This window comes from Amblyraja radiata, chromosome 1 (genome assembly GCF_010909765.2).
Source record: "Amblyraja radiata isolate CabotCenter1 chromosome 1, sAmbRad1.1.pri, whole genome shotgun sequence".
Classification (NCBI taxonomy): domain Eukaryota; kingdom Metazoa; phylum Chordata; class Chondrichthyes; order Rajiformes; family Rajidae; genus Amblyraja; species Amblyraja radiata.
The window spans coordinates 122,670,923-122,687,912 of record NC_045956.1 but is presented as its reverse complement, the minus strand read 5'-3'; positions in this window follow the sequence as shown (position 1 = coordinate 122,687,912).

Genomic DNA, 16,990 nt, shown 5'->3' with positions numbered 1-16,990 from the left:
TCCGGGCCACCCTGTTGGTGGATGTGCGGGGGCAATTCCCCATTCGTCTATCCTTTCAGTTTTGTGCTTCAGATTCTGGGGGGGTCCTGTGGCACCACCCGGTGGTTGTACCACTTGCTATGCAAACCCTCGGCAGTCGGGGGGAGGGCAACATGACTGGGTAATGGCGAGGAAAAGTTGTCACGAGGTGTGCCCTCGTATAAGTATTGAGCCCTGGGTCAGCCTTCCCCCATTCGCGTGCGTGTTGTTCCCTTTACTTCAGCAATAAAGATCTCTAAGCTTCACCACGCGTGGCTTGCTTATTCACTCGCCATACCATTAACTTTCTCTGTTTCAACGCGGGTTTGATTTCCAAAAACGGACAAACCAAGAAACAAGAAGAAATGTGCCGCCGAAAATTCAGCGGGGAATGACGGCAATGAACGAGGTCGGTGGCCTTTGCTATTGAGATCAGAGACGCTAACAGTGGGCTTGGAGAGGCTGACAGGCGTGGCCTGCACAACAACTACCAGTAAAGCTCCAAAAGGGAGCAGGTGCCCCACCCCAGTCTCGGAGTAGCTGTCAGGCACAGCAACCTCTGCTAAAGCTCCGAAAAGGAACAGCTTGTCGACCCAGGCTCGGAGACACTGGCAGGTGCGGCCTGCACACCAACCTTCGCGAAAGCTCTGAAAAGGAACAGCTTGTTGACCCAGGCTCGGAGACGTGGCAGGTGCAGCCTGCACAGCAACCTCTGCAAACACTCCTGAAGGGAACAGCTTGTTGACCCCAGACTCGGGGAAGACCAAGTTGGAACTGGCTGTCCAAAAGGACAATACTGGCCAGGGATGCACTGCCTCAACATCTAAGGTTGATGGTATCAGTGGACTCACAAGAATGGGCATAATTGAGTGAGAGGCTGTTAATGGGGTGGACACTGCACTGATACAGGCAGATCAATTCCGATGTCTGAAGATATCTCCCGCTCAGAGGCTGGAGATTTGAGGATTCCCTCAACAAGTGGATAATACCTTTCAGCTCACAACTAAAAAAAGAGCTGCCGGCACTCGGGATCCAAATTTGACATCCCCTCGGGAATAGGCAAACCAGTAGAGGCAGAACTGGCAAGTTGCATTATATACTTGACTTCACACCAGTTGAATGAGAAGAACATGCAGGACAATGCTGAGAAGTATGTTAACCCTGATAATTACCTGACTCGTGATGTACATCACCATATGGGACATTCTGAATGGCTAAAAGATGTCTGAAGATCTAACACTCCAGTGTGTTCAGATTCCGCCTATGATGGATATTGGTGTTTGCGAGGTCGGTGGATGGAACACAACTGTGTGAATTGCAGCAAGACACCTTCGCACTGCTGTGTAAGGATATCATCGCTACCAAGTTAGTGGCTGAAACTGCTATACTGAGGCTGGTTGGAGCACCAGGCCTACACGACTAAGACAGAGCCCGAGGCCTTTTTTAGGCGCAGGTTCACAGCGCTCACCATGGAGGCAGCGCGTGCCACACGCTCAGTCTCAACCTCAGCAGGCCATGATATCAGAGCCTGAGGGAAGGGGCAGAACAAAAACTAGTGTCAGCAGATGCTATTAATCAACCACCTAATCCGTGAGGTAGGTATTATTCCTGCAGCTGTATGAAATGTACTGAGGATATTCAAGTCGGAGGTATATTGAGTCTGTTCAAGCGTAAGTGGGAAATTATAACCACTGGCTCTTTCATTTTACAAGGCATAAATAGCTATAAATCTGACGTTCTGTCTGACTGGTTTCCTCCACAGCAAGAAAAGTCCAAATTCCTGTGCAAACGGTCTAAAGAGGAATATATAGCTATCCGAGTAGAGGTAGTGAAATTACACAAAAGGGTATGATTGAGAAGACTGTCCATGCACAATATGAATATATTTCCAATATCTTCACAAGGAAGATGGAGTATACTGAATCATTCTTGATTTGGCTAGCCTGAACATGGGCTTGGAATAACCATTTTAGAATGGATATTTCATTCAGCAAAACTGCTGATTATTGAGGATTGCTTTAAGGCCTCAATTGATCTCGAAGATGCATTCTTTCCGGTACCAATACATGAGAGTCACAGGAAATAGTTGACATGCTCGTTGTAGGAAAGATGATATATGACACAAAGGTAGCTGTTTTAGCAACCTAGACTCGCCTAGAAGATCTAGGATTTGTTATTCATCCAGGAAAGTCCAGGCTTGAGCCGACAAAATCTAGTGCATATCTAAGCTTCGTCATGAACTCTTCAGATATGTCTGTGACCCTACCTACAGATAAGAAACATAATTTTGTAGATGCATGCATAGGCTTACTTAAGAATGAGAAGTCTACTATACATCAGGTTGCGAGGGTGATAGGCAAGGTGGTAGCTGCCTTACCAGCTATGGGGCCGTGCATTATAGAAGCCTGGATCGTGAGAAGGTTCTTGCCCTAAAATTGAATAAGGGACAGTTTTGATAAATGTATGAGACTGACGACAGAGTCGATATCTGAATTCCAGTGGGGGATTGAGCACACGCGAGGGTATAGGGTTCATAGTACCTAGTAAGCACGCATTAACACTACAAAGTGAGGACTGGGGTGTAACTGACACCTATACTAATTGTGGTGGTAGGTGGAATGAGGATTTGAAACATGGCCATAAATAGGGCATCTACTATTTGGAAATGCTGGCAGCTTTCCAGACATTGTCATTGTATTGTGGGAATGACCATGATATGTAAATCAGGTTACATCGGGACAACACAACACCAGTGACATATGTGAACCATATGGGTAGCCGTAAGTCTCAAACATGTGATGCACAAGCAAAGTCCATTTGGGTGCGGTGTATAAGAGGGGAATATGGGTGTCAGCTGCACACCTGCCATGTAGGTACAAAATTGAAGCAGACACCAGGTCAAGAAATTCCTCATTCTGCCTTATCGAAAGATAATTCAAAACAAGGCAACAGGAATTATAGTAGTGCCAAATTGGCCTACTCAACCATGGTTTCCATTGTGAAAAGATCTGCTGAAAGAAGCTCCTACATTTGCTCTTCGACAAGAACAGTTGTTAGCTCAACCTGTCACTCGTGCACCACATCCACTGCATGCTCGTATTGATTTATTAATTTGCAGGATTTAAAGAGACCCTTCGAGCTTATAGGACTATCCAAGTTGTATCTCTAAACAAAAACTATTGGAATGAACAGGAATACTCTGTCTCAAGTCTTCACCTTTGCTTCTCAGACAATTTTTGTTATTAATTGTATGAATACTTCAATTGAGAAAAATGGCATATGACATTTACTACATGAAATACTGTGAGAAAATTGTGGTTCCCTTTCCTTGGTCAATGGATCTGGATTTAGTTTTTTTTATAGTTCAGGGACACAGCATGGAAACAAACGCTTTAGCCCATCGAGTCCACCCCTGCCAGCGATTGCCATAGACTAGCACTAACCTACACACTAGGGACAATTTACAGAGGCAACTAACCTACAAACCTGCACGTCTTTGGAGTGTGGGAGCAAACAGAAGCACCCAGAAAAAAAACAGGTGGTCACTTGGAGAATGTAAAATCCATATTGACAGCACCAGTAGTCAGAATCGAACCTGGCTCTCTGCGGCTGTAAGGCAGCAACTCTACCACTGTGCCACTGTGCTGCCCACTTGCAAAGTTTCTGGGTTTGAGGAGGTTTTTCCATTTGGTGTGGATGTGGCTGAAGCACTTATAAAGCAACAGGGCTGGAAAGTCCAGTGGAGATCATTCATTCACAGCACTGTCAAGTTCATTTGGAAAAAAGTTGTCAATTCTACTCCACTGACAAGAAGAATTTATATTTTCTCATCCCACCAATATATCCACAAATAATAAAGATTCCAATCATCGGTAGTCAGAGAGACAGGGTTGGGTTGTTCATGGAGACACAGGAAACTACGGATGCTGGAACTTTGAGAAAAAACAAAATGCTGGAGTAACATAGGCAGCATCACAGGAGGAAAATGGACAGATAATGTTCTGGATTAGGTCCCTCCTTCAAGACTGTCATTGAGGGGAGATAGCTAGTAGAAAGAGGTGAGGGGAAAGGAGTGGGATAAGAGCTGGCAAGTAATAGGCAGATCCAGCTAAGATTAGCGGGTGAGTCGGTTGGGAGAGAGAAGGAAGATAATTACAAAGGCTGAAGGTGATAAGTAGAGAAGACAAAGAGCTGCAGGTGGTGGAATTTGATAAGAAAGGAAGCTGAGGAGTGAGATGTAGAACTAGAGGAAGGGTGATGGATAAATGGGCTTGACGGTGGAGAAATAGGGGACCTGCAGCAGTGGATGATGAACAGAAGTAGGAGCTAAAGAAGCGGAAAGGACCTGGGTAGATCAGAAGGAGTTGCTCTCGACGTGGCCTCTTCCAACTTCACCTATTGTACTGGGTGCATAAACAACACCCCCTCTCTTCTCTTTCCTTTCCTCCTCTCTACCATCCATATCCCCTCTTTATCAGTCTCGAAGAAGGATCCTGATCAGAAATGTCAAATATAAATTTCCATCCACAGATGTTACCTGGCCAGCTGAGTTCCTCCAGCAGTTTGTTTTCTGATCAAATGTTTGTTTAAATTACTAAAATCCCTTTGAAAGTCTGAGAGCTGGAACTTCTAATTTATTGGTAGTATTTGTTACTTAGTTTAATTTAGTTTAGAGATACAGGCCCTTTGGCTCACCGAATCCGCGCTGACCAGTGATCCCTGTAACACTGTCCTATACACAAGGGCAAATTTACAATTTCACCAAGCCAATTAACCTACAAACCTGTATGCCTTTGGAGTGTGGGAGGAAGATGGCGGCGCTGCCTTAGCAGCTGGGGCTCGCCTGCAGCCCGTCTGGTGATTTTTCTTTTTTGTGTTGTTCTTTTGTCCTGTTTTAGTTAATTTTTGATTTATTGTGTATGTGTGTGGGTGGGGGGGAGAAACATGTTTTTGATCTCTTATTTCGGGGGGATGCGACTTCTCTTGTCGTATCCCCCGTCTCCGCCTGCGCCGAAGCGTAATAGCGGAGCTGGCAGCCTCGGAGCTGGAGCAGCGGCAGCGGCAGCGGCGACCCGACCTCAGAGGATCGGCCGCGGGCCCGGTGGACTCGGCCGTGGGCCCAGTGGACGACATGGTCGGGAATTCGCAGGTTGGTGACCTGTTCTCCGGAGCTCCCGCGACAACAGCTGCGTCCTCTGGACTGGAGGGTGGCTTCGTCCACCCCGGGCCGCGGAGTTGAACCGGCCCGTTCGCGGAGCTTGGATTCAGCCGCGGGACTGACATTACTTACCATCACCCGGCGGGGTCACAACATCCGAAGCCTGGATCGCCTCGGCGCAGAGGGAGAATAAGAAGGGAAGAGACAAAGACTTAAGACTTTTGCCTTCCATCACAGTGAGGAGTATTCAACTCACTGTGGTGGATGTTAATTTGTGTTTATTGTGTGTTTTTGTCATTTTTTACTATATGTAGGACTGCAAGGCAACGAAATTTCATTCAGACCGCAAGGTCTGAATGACAATAAAGGCTACTTTGACTTTGACTTTGACATTTGAATCCGGAGATCCCGGAGAAAAGTTCACTGGGAGAACGTCCAAACTCCGTACAAACACCCATAGTCAGGATCAAACTCGGGTCTCTGACGATGTAAAGCAGCAACTCTACCACTGCACCACCGTGCCACCCTAAGTGAGTAAAGGCCTAACTCACAGCCCAGACATGCTAAGTTGGCAACAGTTTCAACATATTCCAACTCATGTAACTATCAATATCTTTGCCATATGACCAGAATCCTTTGGGTGCTCCAGTTCCCTCCCATATCCCAAGGGTTTGTGGGTTAATTGTCCCTCTGTAAATTGCCTCTAGCATGTAGTGAGTGGATGAGAAAGTGGGATAGCATAGAACCGGTATAAGCAGGTTCTATGGTCAGCATGGACTCGGTGGGCCGAAAGGCCTGTTTCTTTCAATCAATCAATCAATAAAACCAGAAAATGTCGGAGGAGAAATTGGAAGGTATAGAGCAGAAACAAGGAACAAAGTGCTGGAACAAAGGTTGCCAACTTTCTCACTCCCAAATATGATACAAAAGATCAAAATAAGGGACGAATTCCCGACGGGCTTCGTCGAGTCACCGCTGACTGGCTTAACCCACGTCTTGTTTGCTTCCCATTGCTTGTTCTAGCTGCACAGTCTTTTCTTTTTTGCACATGCCAAACCGACGTTACCAGACAACGCTGCCACAGAGGGCAGTGTCACTGGATGGATTTAACAGAGAGTTAGATAGAGCTCTCGGGGCTAGTGGAGTCAAGCGATATGGGGAGAAGGCAGGCACGGGTTATTGATAGGGGACGATCAGCCATGATCACAATGAATGGCTCGAAGGGCCGAATGGCCTCCTCCTGCACCTATTTTCTATGTTTCTATGTTTCTAACACCAGACGTTACTGAAACTTTTTGTTTTGGCAGGAATTGGCAAAATATAGCATACAACGCATGCGCATAAGGGGGCCTGTGATTGGATGACAGGTGAATCACTCGTGCGTGTCGTCAACAGCACATGCAACAGGCACGCAAGCTGTTGTATCAGATCGAGGGTCTGTCTGTCAGTGTGCCCTCTGGTGATTACAGAATACAGATGCTCCTCGACTTACGATATTTCGACTTTACGATGGTGCAAAACCGATACACATTCAGTAGCAACCGTATTTCACTAGCCTGGCTTCGTGGCAGCAATGGGCTGCGTTGATAATTTAAGTGGTAATGCTTTAATGTTTAATTAAAATTAAAATTTGCTTTCCTGTGGTATATTTAGATTTACGCCTGATCTGTTGATAAATAAAACAGATAAAGTGCAAATAAGCAGATAATGGGCTATTAATGTTCAAAGTTTTGTTTGAATTGAGTTCAATAGCCTGATGGCTGTGGGGAATAAGCTGTTTCTGAACCTGGACGTTGCAATCTTCAAGCTCCTGTACCTTCTACCTGAAGACAGCGGGGAGATGAGTGTATGGCCTGGATGGTGTTGGTCCTTGATGATGCTACCAACCTTTTTGAGGCAGCGACTGCGATAGATCCCTCGATGGTAGGGAGGTCAGAGCCGATGATGGACTGGGCAGTGTTTACTACTTTTTGTAGTCTTTTCCGTTCCTGGGCGCTCAAGTTGCCGAACCAAGCCACGATGCCACCGGACAGCATGCTCTCGACTGTGCACCTGTAGAAGTTAGAGAGAGTCCTCCTTGACATACAGACTCTCCGTAATCTTCTCAGGAAGTAGAGGCGCTGATCTGCTCTCGGACCAGGAGAGATCTTCAGAGATGTGCACGCCCAGGAATTTGAAGCTCATCGACCCATTGATATAAACGGGACTGTGGGTCCCCATCCTAACTCTTCCAAAGTCCACAATCAGTTCCTTGATTTTGTTGGTGTTGTGGGCCAGGTTATTGTGCTGGCATCATTTGGTCAGTCAGTCGATCTCTCTTCTATACTCTGACTCGTCCCCATCAGTGGTACATCCCACAACAGTGGTGTCGTGAGTGAACTTGATGATGGAGTTCATACTATGACCAGCTACGCAGTCATGAGTATAGAGTGAGTAAAGCAGGGGGCTGAGCACGCAGCCTTGAGGTGCTCCCATGCTGATTGTTATCGAGGCTGACACCTTTCCACCAATCTGTGGTCTGTGAATGAGGAAGTCAAGGATCCAATTGCAGAGAGAGAGAGAGACAGAGAGAGAGAGAGAGAGAGAGAGACAGAGAGAGAGAGCGACAGAGAGAGAGAGAGAGAGAGAGAGAGACAGAGAGAGACAGAGAGAGACAGAGAGAGAGCACTGGATACAGACGAGGCGAGCTTCAGGACCGAGGAATAGGCTGGCGTATGGTGAGATTTTGCGGGTAGATAAGTGAACCGTTAGCCTTTCCGTGAGAGGGAGCGACGAGGGAGGGACTTGGGAGGAATCTTGCAGGAGGTGAGATGGACATCGAACGGCAACAGATCTGATGAGCCAGTTGATAAAATCTCAGAGCTGCTACCTGATATGACAATTTGCCATGTGTTCGCTTCTGCGGGGCCTGGCACTTGGGGGATTTAAGGAGCGTCGGTGTTCAGGGCATTGGTGAGTGCTCTGACCGAACAGGGGTAGTGGTGGGAGTGGGGGTGGGGGTGGGGGTGGGAGTGGGGGTGGGAGTGGGGGTGGGGTGGGCGGCTGAGAGACTCCAAAGAGATTTCATAATTAAAACGTGGAAATTAAAAACACTCCCTAAGACAGAGGGCTGAAGAGGAGAGAGAGGGAGAGGGAGGGAAACTAACCCGGAGAATGAAAACACACAAGCGCCTGGCGGTCCAACCCTGAACACTCTGGTGATGGTACGTTTGGTGTATTAAATGCATTTTCGACTTACGATATTTTCGATTTACGATGGGTTTATCGGAACGTAACCCTATCGTAAGTTGACGAGCATCTGGTAGTAGCAGTCAAATACGGGACAAGGGCGGTCCTGTATGGGACAAACCAATTTAGCCCAATATACGGGATGTCCCAGCTAATATGGGACAGTTGGCAACTCTGAACAAAGGACACACAGTGCTGGAGTAACTCAACGAGTCAGGCAGCATCTCTAGAGAGAACGGATAGATGACGTTTTGGGTTGACCATCACACAAACCAACCTCCCTTCCATTAACTCCATTTATACCTCATGCTGCCTATGCAAGGCCAGCAGCATAATCAATGATGATTCGCATCCTGGCCACTCCCTCTTCTCCCCTCTCCCATCGGGCAAAAGGCATAGAAGTATGAAAACGCACACCTCCAGATTCCGGGACAGTTTCTTCCCAGCTGTTATCAGGCAACTGAATCATCCCACCACAACTAGAGAGCAGTCCTGAACTACTATCTACCTCATTGGTGACCCTCGGACTATCCTTGATCAGACTTTTCTGGCGTTACCTTGCACAAACGTTATTTCCTTAACATGTATCTATACACTGTAAATGGCTCAAATATAATCATGGATTGTCTTTCCGCTGATTGGTTAGCACGCAACAAAAGCTTTTCACTGCACCTCGGTACACGTGACAATAAACTAAACTGAATCCGAGGCCCTTCTTCAGACTGATGTCAGGGTAGTGGGTGGGACAGAGATAGAATGTAGTCAGAGACAATTTATCAAATGCTCAGAAGGTCAGGCAGCGTCTGCAGAAAGAGAAACAAAATTAATGTTTCAGGTCCAAAGATCTTTCATCAGCACTGGGAAATTGAGAATACTTTGTAGATTTAAATTGTAGAGAATATGACAGGATGAAGAATAGAGCAAATGGAATATCAGTGCTAGTTGAGGATGGGTTGCTCTGGGGTGGGTTACAGGAGTTATTTGTCAAATAGGCTTACTGGGGGCTGTAGAGGGTGATAACACAGACAAAGAAGTGTTCCACTCCCTAACGCAGTCATAGAAAGTGACCTCTATTTCACTCTATCACAGATATTCCTTTAGTCCTATCCATCCCTTTGGCCACCATCTCTGCAATTTAAATCTACAATTTGTATCTCTCTCTCTCGCTCTCTCCCCCCACTTCTGACGAGGGTTCCTCAACCTATCTCTTTTCTCATATGATCCTGACCTACTGAATGCTTACAACATTTTTATTTACAAAATATTTCCAACTCAGGATGATAAATGGCCTGGAGGGAATTTATATAAGGTGGCATACCTGCTACTAGGCACGTGCCGTGAGTACTCAGGGTAGGCAGTCAGTCGGCTTTTAAAAAAAAATCTTAAACCGCGCATGCGCAGATTGTTCTCTCCGTAAAAATAAAAAATAAGTAACAATTCAATTTGCCCAAGGCTTCCAAATCTCCTTCATTTTTTAAATTACTGAATGGGTGGGGGATAGAGGATGAAGGCAGATCGAGAGATGGTGGGAAAAACGGGAGTTCCTTTCACAGCGTGTGGAGAGGTTGTGCCAGGGGTAAAATTGCAGGGAGGGCAGGAGTGTTGAGAAGGAGGGGGTCGGGGATTATGTCAGTAACTCACTCACCGCTGCAGCAGCGCTCCGGGCACGGACAGCAGAACTGGCCACCACTTCCGGGGAAGGAAGCAGCTCAGGTGGCTGTGAGCGGCCGCCACTTCAGTGCCTTCTGCCGCTCCGCTCACCTCTGGCAGTGCTCTCCGACTGAACATCTCTCACCTGCCGCTCGCCAGCTTCGCTCATGTCAGCCCGCATCCCGCAAATCCTTAAATCCCACAGTCCCTTGAACGCGCTGTCGGAGTTTAAGGATTTGCAGGAAGCCACTGACATGAGTGAGGCCGACGAGCGGCAGGAGAGAGGTTTTCAGACGGAGAGCACTGCCAGAGGTGAGCGGGCCGGCAGACGGGGCTGTCTGGTCCCAGCGACTGCACGCAGCCACCCCAGGTACTTCTCCCCCCCCCGCCACAATGCGGTGGCTCCGTGCCCGGAGCGACGCAAGTGGGTTACTGGCCTGATCCTCGATCCCCTCCTTCACAACGCTCTTATCCTCCCCGTAACTTTACCCCGAGCCAGACTCCCCAAACGCTGTGAAAGGAGTTCTCCCCCCCCCCCCCCCCCCCCCCACCCCACAATGGGAAATACAGTATTTAAAAACATATAGCACCAAGAAATGTACTTATCACATTATTGGTACACAAACTCCATTCTTCTCTCTGTATTTCCTAAGATACTCTTAAAATAATGACAATCCATATTTGAAAAACCCGCCAAGGATCTTGCGCTGCACATGCGCAGAAGGCTGCTGTGCATGCGCAGTACAGCGAAGGCAGAATTTCAGTTGCCTTCAGCCCCGCTTGTCATTGACAGCTTGATGCAGCGCTGACGGCACGTGGGCTGCACAGATCTTCGCGTGTTGCAAGTGCTGCGGATGAAAGGCACGGAGAATTATGCCTTCCGAAGAGATCAATCTCTTAGATAGGCATAATTCTCCCTTGCCTTTACTATTTATATTTAACAATTACCATTTCATAATTTTAGTCAGGGTAGGCTGTGCCTACCTTGCCTACCCTGCAGGCACGTGCCTGCCTGCTACCCTTCTGCTTTGAGATAGTAGAGGTCATAGGCAGTGGCGGACTGGGTCTAAAAATATTGGTTGCCAGGAGACAAAGGGGGCCCACTTCATCAAGGGCCCACTTGCCATCGGGCAAGCTGACACACTGGCCAGTCCGCCACTGGTCATAGGTTTGAAAGGTGTGGTCACAAAATCCCTTGCAAGTTGCTGTCGAGCATCTTAAATATGATACTGATTGTAATAAAGGTACAAGTGATGGAAAGATTATGTCAGGATTTTAGAGTGTTGCTGGAGCATTTGGAGCATTTTAAATCATATTCCTGACTCATTCCTTGTAGATAATGGAAAACATTTTTTAACCAATGAGTCACATGCTGCAGAATTCTTAGGTTCTGACCTGCTCTTGTAGCCTTAATATTTAAATGGCTGCACCTATTATGTTTCTGGACAGTGGCGGCCATTAGAATGTTGATTGTGGGGACTGATAATGAGTTAAATGACAATGCAGGTCAATGGATCTCTTGGTGGAGGGAACCATGGTCTAACAGTGTGGTTGCTAAGCATTATCTTTGATAAACTGATTCTGCTGCTGCAGCTTCACCACATTTTCCTGTTCTTGGAGTACTATGCTTGGAATGTCCTTTCACCTTCTTCATGGAATTAGGGACATTCCCCAGCAAGATAACTCCATTCAAGGACCCAAGCAGTCTTTCCAGGTGCGGCAGAGGTTCACCTGCACCTCCTCTAACCTCATCTATTGCATCCGCTGCACTAGATGTCAGCTGATCTACATCGGTGAGACCAAGCGTAGGCTTGGCGATCGCTTCACCGAACACCTCCACTCGCTTCGCAATAACCAACCTGATCTCCCGGTTGCTCAGCACTTCAACTCCCCCTCCCATTCCGAATCCGACCTTTCTGTCCTGGGCCTCCTCCATGGCCAGAGTGAGGACCACCGTAAATTGGAGGAGCAGCACCTCATCTTTCGCTTGGGCAGTTTGCACCCCAGCGGTATAAACATTGACCTCTAATTTCAGGTAGTCCCTACTTTCTCCTCCCCTTCTCAGCTCTCCCTCAGCCCACTGGCTCCACCTCTTCTTTTCTTCTTCTAGCCCCCCCCCCCCACAGTCTAAAGAAGGGTTTTGACCCGAAACGTTGCCTATTTCCTTCGCTCCATAGATGCTGCCTCACCCGCTGAGTTTCTCCAGCATTTTTGTCTACCTGCGATTTTCCAGCATCTGCAATTCCTTCTTGAACAGTGAATCTGTATCAGGCAGGATGACAATCTTTGCCACACAATATAGATTGAATGTTATCTTCACCATAATTGGGCATTGTCACTCTTAACAATATAGACACAGAAGAATAGAAGAGATCGATCATTTAGAACAAGTTCAAAATCATTTTTCTCAGTGGTTTGTTTTCACAACCCACTACCAACCCAATCTGTCTGTTGGGTTCTACAAGACTCACGTAAATCAGACAGAAGGGAGGCTGGAGTAGGACAGGAGGATAGTAATTAATATTATGTGCTCAGCTCAGCTTTACCACCACCAGTATTTATTCAGTGGGATGTTCAACAAGAAAGAACATTTATTCAGTGGTTGAGGGAGGGAGGTTAAAGGAGTTTTCCATGCCTACACTGGACCCAATGCCAAAATGTTTCATTGGTAATCTCTCCAACTGTAAAATGCAATGTCATTACTTATGGTGTGTTTGGCTAGCTTGTGGGACAGGACATTCCTCAGGATGATAAGGAAAGACTATGATACATTGATTGAAATGTATGATTCTGAGAGTATGACTAACTCGTCTTATAGATACATATACAATTATAAAAGGACTGGACAAGCTAGATGCAGGAAAAATTTTCCCAATGTTGGGCGAGTCCAGAACCAGGGGCCACAGTCTAAGAATAAAGGGGAGGCCATTTAAAACTGAGATGAGAACAAACTTTTTCACCCAGAGAGTTGTGAATTTGTGGAATTCTGTGCCACAGTAGAGGCCAATTCACTGAATGAATTTAAAAGAGAGTTAGATAGAGCTCTAGGGGCTAGCAGAATCAAAGAATATGGGGAGAAGGCAGGCATAGGTTACTGATTGTGGATGATCAGTCATGATCACAATGATGTGGTGCTGGCTCGAAGGGCTAAATGGCCTCCTCCTGCACCTATTTTCTTTGTTTCTATGTATATGTTTCTGTGTCTAGATGAACATTATTCTGTTGGATAGCTGTCCCAGATTGGTCACTGGTACCAAACTGACAAAGTAGGCATTTGTAATGACCTACCCTGATGTTCTGCTGGTCATCAGGTTTTAATTCCATTATTTATTTTTGCAACATATCATCATTTTGTCAACCACATTTTTGGTGGTGTGCAATCTGGGCAATTTAATGCAGTAATATATAAGGAATTTACAGGGAGAGAAAATCTGAAGCATTCCTGGGTGCCAATTTATGTGAACATTAATTGACTGAATTTCCAGAGAGGCCATTTCTGGTGTCACACCGACTTAGCTCTGATATCAGTCTCATAGAACAGTTCAGCACAGGAACCAGGCCTTCAGGCCACAATGTCTGTGCCGAATATAATGCCAATTCTAACCCTTCTCTGCCTGCATATAATCCATATCCGTCCATGCCTATCCAAGAGTCTCTTAAATGCCACTATCATGTCTGCCTCCACCACCACCCCTGGCACCAGGTTCCAGGCCCCCACCGCTCTCCCTGTGAAAAACTTGCCCCAGATATCTCCTTTACATTTTACCCAATGTAAAACTATGCTTATTTGACATTTCCATCCTGGGAAATAGATCCTTGTAATGGGGCAACCACAACTGCACACAATACTAACCAAAATATTGTAAAGCTGCATCATGACTTGCACTCAATGCCCCAAACAATAAAGACAAGCATACCAAGCGCCTTATTACCACTCTATCTACTTGTGTTGCCACTTTCAGGGGGTAAGGGACTTGGATCCCAAAATGCCTCTGCATTATGCTGTCAAGGGCCATGCCATTAATTGTACATATTCCCTTTACATTTGACCTCTCAACACCTCACGCTTGCTCAGATTAAACGCCATATGCCATTTTTCCACCCATTTCTGCAGCGGATCCCACTGTATACTCTGACAGCCTTCCTCACAGACTGTCATCTCAGCAATATGGTGTCATCCGCAACATTTCCCAGAACCAATTTCTGCGGAACTCCACTAGTTACAGATCTCTAGCCTAAATATTGTCCTTCCACCATAACCTTGTCTTCTATCACCAAGCTAGTTCTGAATCAACATGACCAAGCCAATTTTAATCCCATGCTTTTTAATTTTCTGGATCAGCCTACCATGGGGGACTTTATCAAACACCTTACTAAAATCCATGTAATGAACATCCACAGCCCTACCCTCATTGATCACCCTCATCGCCTCCTCAAAAACACTTGATCAAGTTAGTAAGACTACTTGCCACATAATTTGTCCCAAATTAACTTATTCTCTTCCAAATGGGAGAAAATCCTATCCTGAAGAATCCTCGTCCATAGTTTCCCTCCCACTAATGCGAGGCTCACCAGTCTGATTTTCTCTACTTCCCTTATTAAACAAAAGAACAACGTTAGCTGCTCTCCAGTCCTCCGGGATCTCACCTGTGGCTAGAGAAGATGCAAAGGCTCATGCAGTCAAGGCACATGCAGTCCTCTCTCTTGCATCTCTCAATAACCTGAGAAGGACCCCATCAAGCCCTGGGGATTTATTCACCCTAATGCTCTTTGACAAACCCCAACTCCGCCTCCTTCTTAATCACCAACTGTCCTTGCTTAATAGTATTCTCCACACAGATCTCACTGTACTCCTTGTCCTTCTCCATGGTGAAACCAGATACAAACTATTTGTTGTGTACCTCACCAACATCCTCTGACTCCAAGCACAAATTCATTCATCCTTGAGCGGTCGACCTTGTCCTTGGGTTTCCTGGATTAGTCCAATGGTAGGGCACTAGTTTCTTCACTGCTCTGGAAGGATATTTGTCCAATTAAACTAGCACTTGGTGTAACTGGTAGAGCTGCAGTCATACTGCTCCAGTGACCTCAGTTGAATGCTGAACTTCAGTTCTGTTGTGTGAGGGACTTTGCTCATTTTCACTGCAACTGAACTTCCTCTGGGTTCTCTGGTTTCCTCCCACATCCAAAAATGTGCAGGTTGGCAGGTTAATTAGCCACTGTAAATTGCTTTTAGTCTGCTGATAGAAGTTGGAGGGCGGAGGTTGGAAGTTGATGGGAATATAGGGAGTATAAAATGTGCTAAATGGATGCTTAATAATCAGTGCAGACTCAGTAAACCAAAGGTCTGTTTCTGTACTATTTATGAAAGAGCTCCATGAAAAATTGAATTTTGAGATAATTTAGATTTTTAATTAATTGAGTTTGTTAACAACATTTGAGTGCATTGAAGTTTTTAAGCGGTTTCAATGTTAAAATTATATTTTATTATTTTTAATATTAGATGTTAATGTTTTCATCGTTAACATTTAAAAAATAACATGATACCTTTGAAATTCCTTTTTGAATGCCTCTGAAGGTCAGAGACATTCAGGCACATTCATATGCTTGATACATTTGACAGCAGGCTAAGCCTGGTTTGGGGCTTAGCTCTCATGTTTATGGGAGTAAGGGCAGCAGTTCTTAAGGAAGGTCCTATGCTTAGCAGGGCTGAGCCAAATAATGACCATGTTTCCGTTCTGAATAATAGAACAGAAAACCTAAATAGCTCACCACTCACCTATGCAGTAAATGTTACATATACATTAAATCAGAGATTAGTAAAAATATTAGATAAATTATTTTTCTATTTTATTAATCCTACATTTTAACTAGTGTTAAAATATATTAAAGTCTTTAAATCTTTGTTAAAATGGAGATTGGTGCATTGTATTTCCTTGGTTATGTCTCTTAAAGTACAAAATTAATAAATCTATACAGATACCTGGACACTCTGACATTTCAAACAAATTGAAGAGGTTGTGATGGATGGCATCTGATACATCTGCATCAATCATCCATCCCAATCCCACACTCATTCCACCCGCACCTCCATAGAGAAGATCATGTATTTTTGTCAGTACATCTATTTCATTTGTTCACTTCATCACCGGCACTGACCTCCCCACCATCGAAATGATTTATCGGAGTCGCTACCTCAAAAAGGCAGCCAACATCATCCGAGACCCACACCACCCTGGTCACACACTCATTTCATTTCACTCCTGCCATCGGGAAGAATGTACAGGAGCCTGAAAACTGTAACGTCCGGGTTCAGGAACAGCTTCATCCCTACAGCCATCAGCCTATTAAACACAACCTCAAATAAGCTCTGAACTACAATAGACAAGTATTGTTATTGCACTACTATTGTTTGTTTTTTGTGTGTACGCGTGTGTGTGTATATATACATATATATACACACACATACATATATATACATATATATATGTGTGTGTGTATTTGTGAGTATGTGTATATATACAAGAACCTCACGGTGCCTCGTCAGATGTGACAATAAAGTATTCCTATTCCTATGCACACACTGAAATTTTTTTTCTCTCTAGTTTATTATATTGTTTACAGTGTACTATGTTTACATATTCTGTTGTGGTGCAGCAAGTAAGAATGTTATTGTTCTATCTGGGACTTATGACGATAAAACACTCTTGACTCTTGAGCTTTCAGAAGCATCCAGATGGCCCAGGTACAAATTTCACGTTGTCTTATTTCTCTTCAATCTCATATACATAGAAACATAGAAAATAGGTGCAGGAGGAGGCCATTCGGCCCTTCGAGCCAGCACCGCCATTCATTGTGATCATGGCTGATCGTCCCCTATCAATAACCCGTGCCCGCCTTCTCCCCATATCCCTTGACTCCACTAGCCACTAGAGC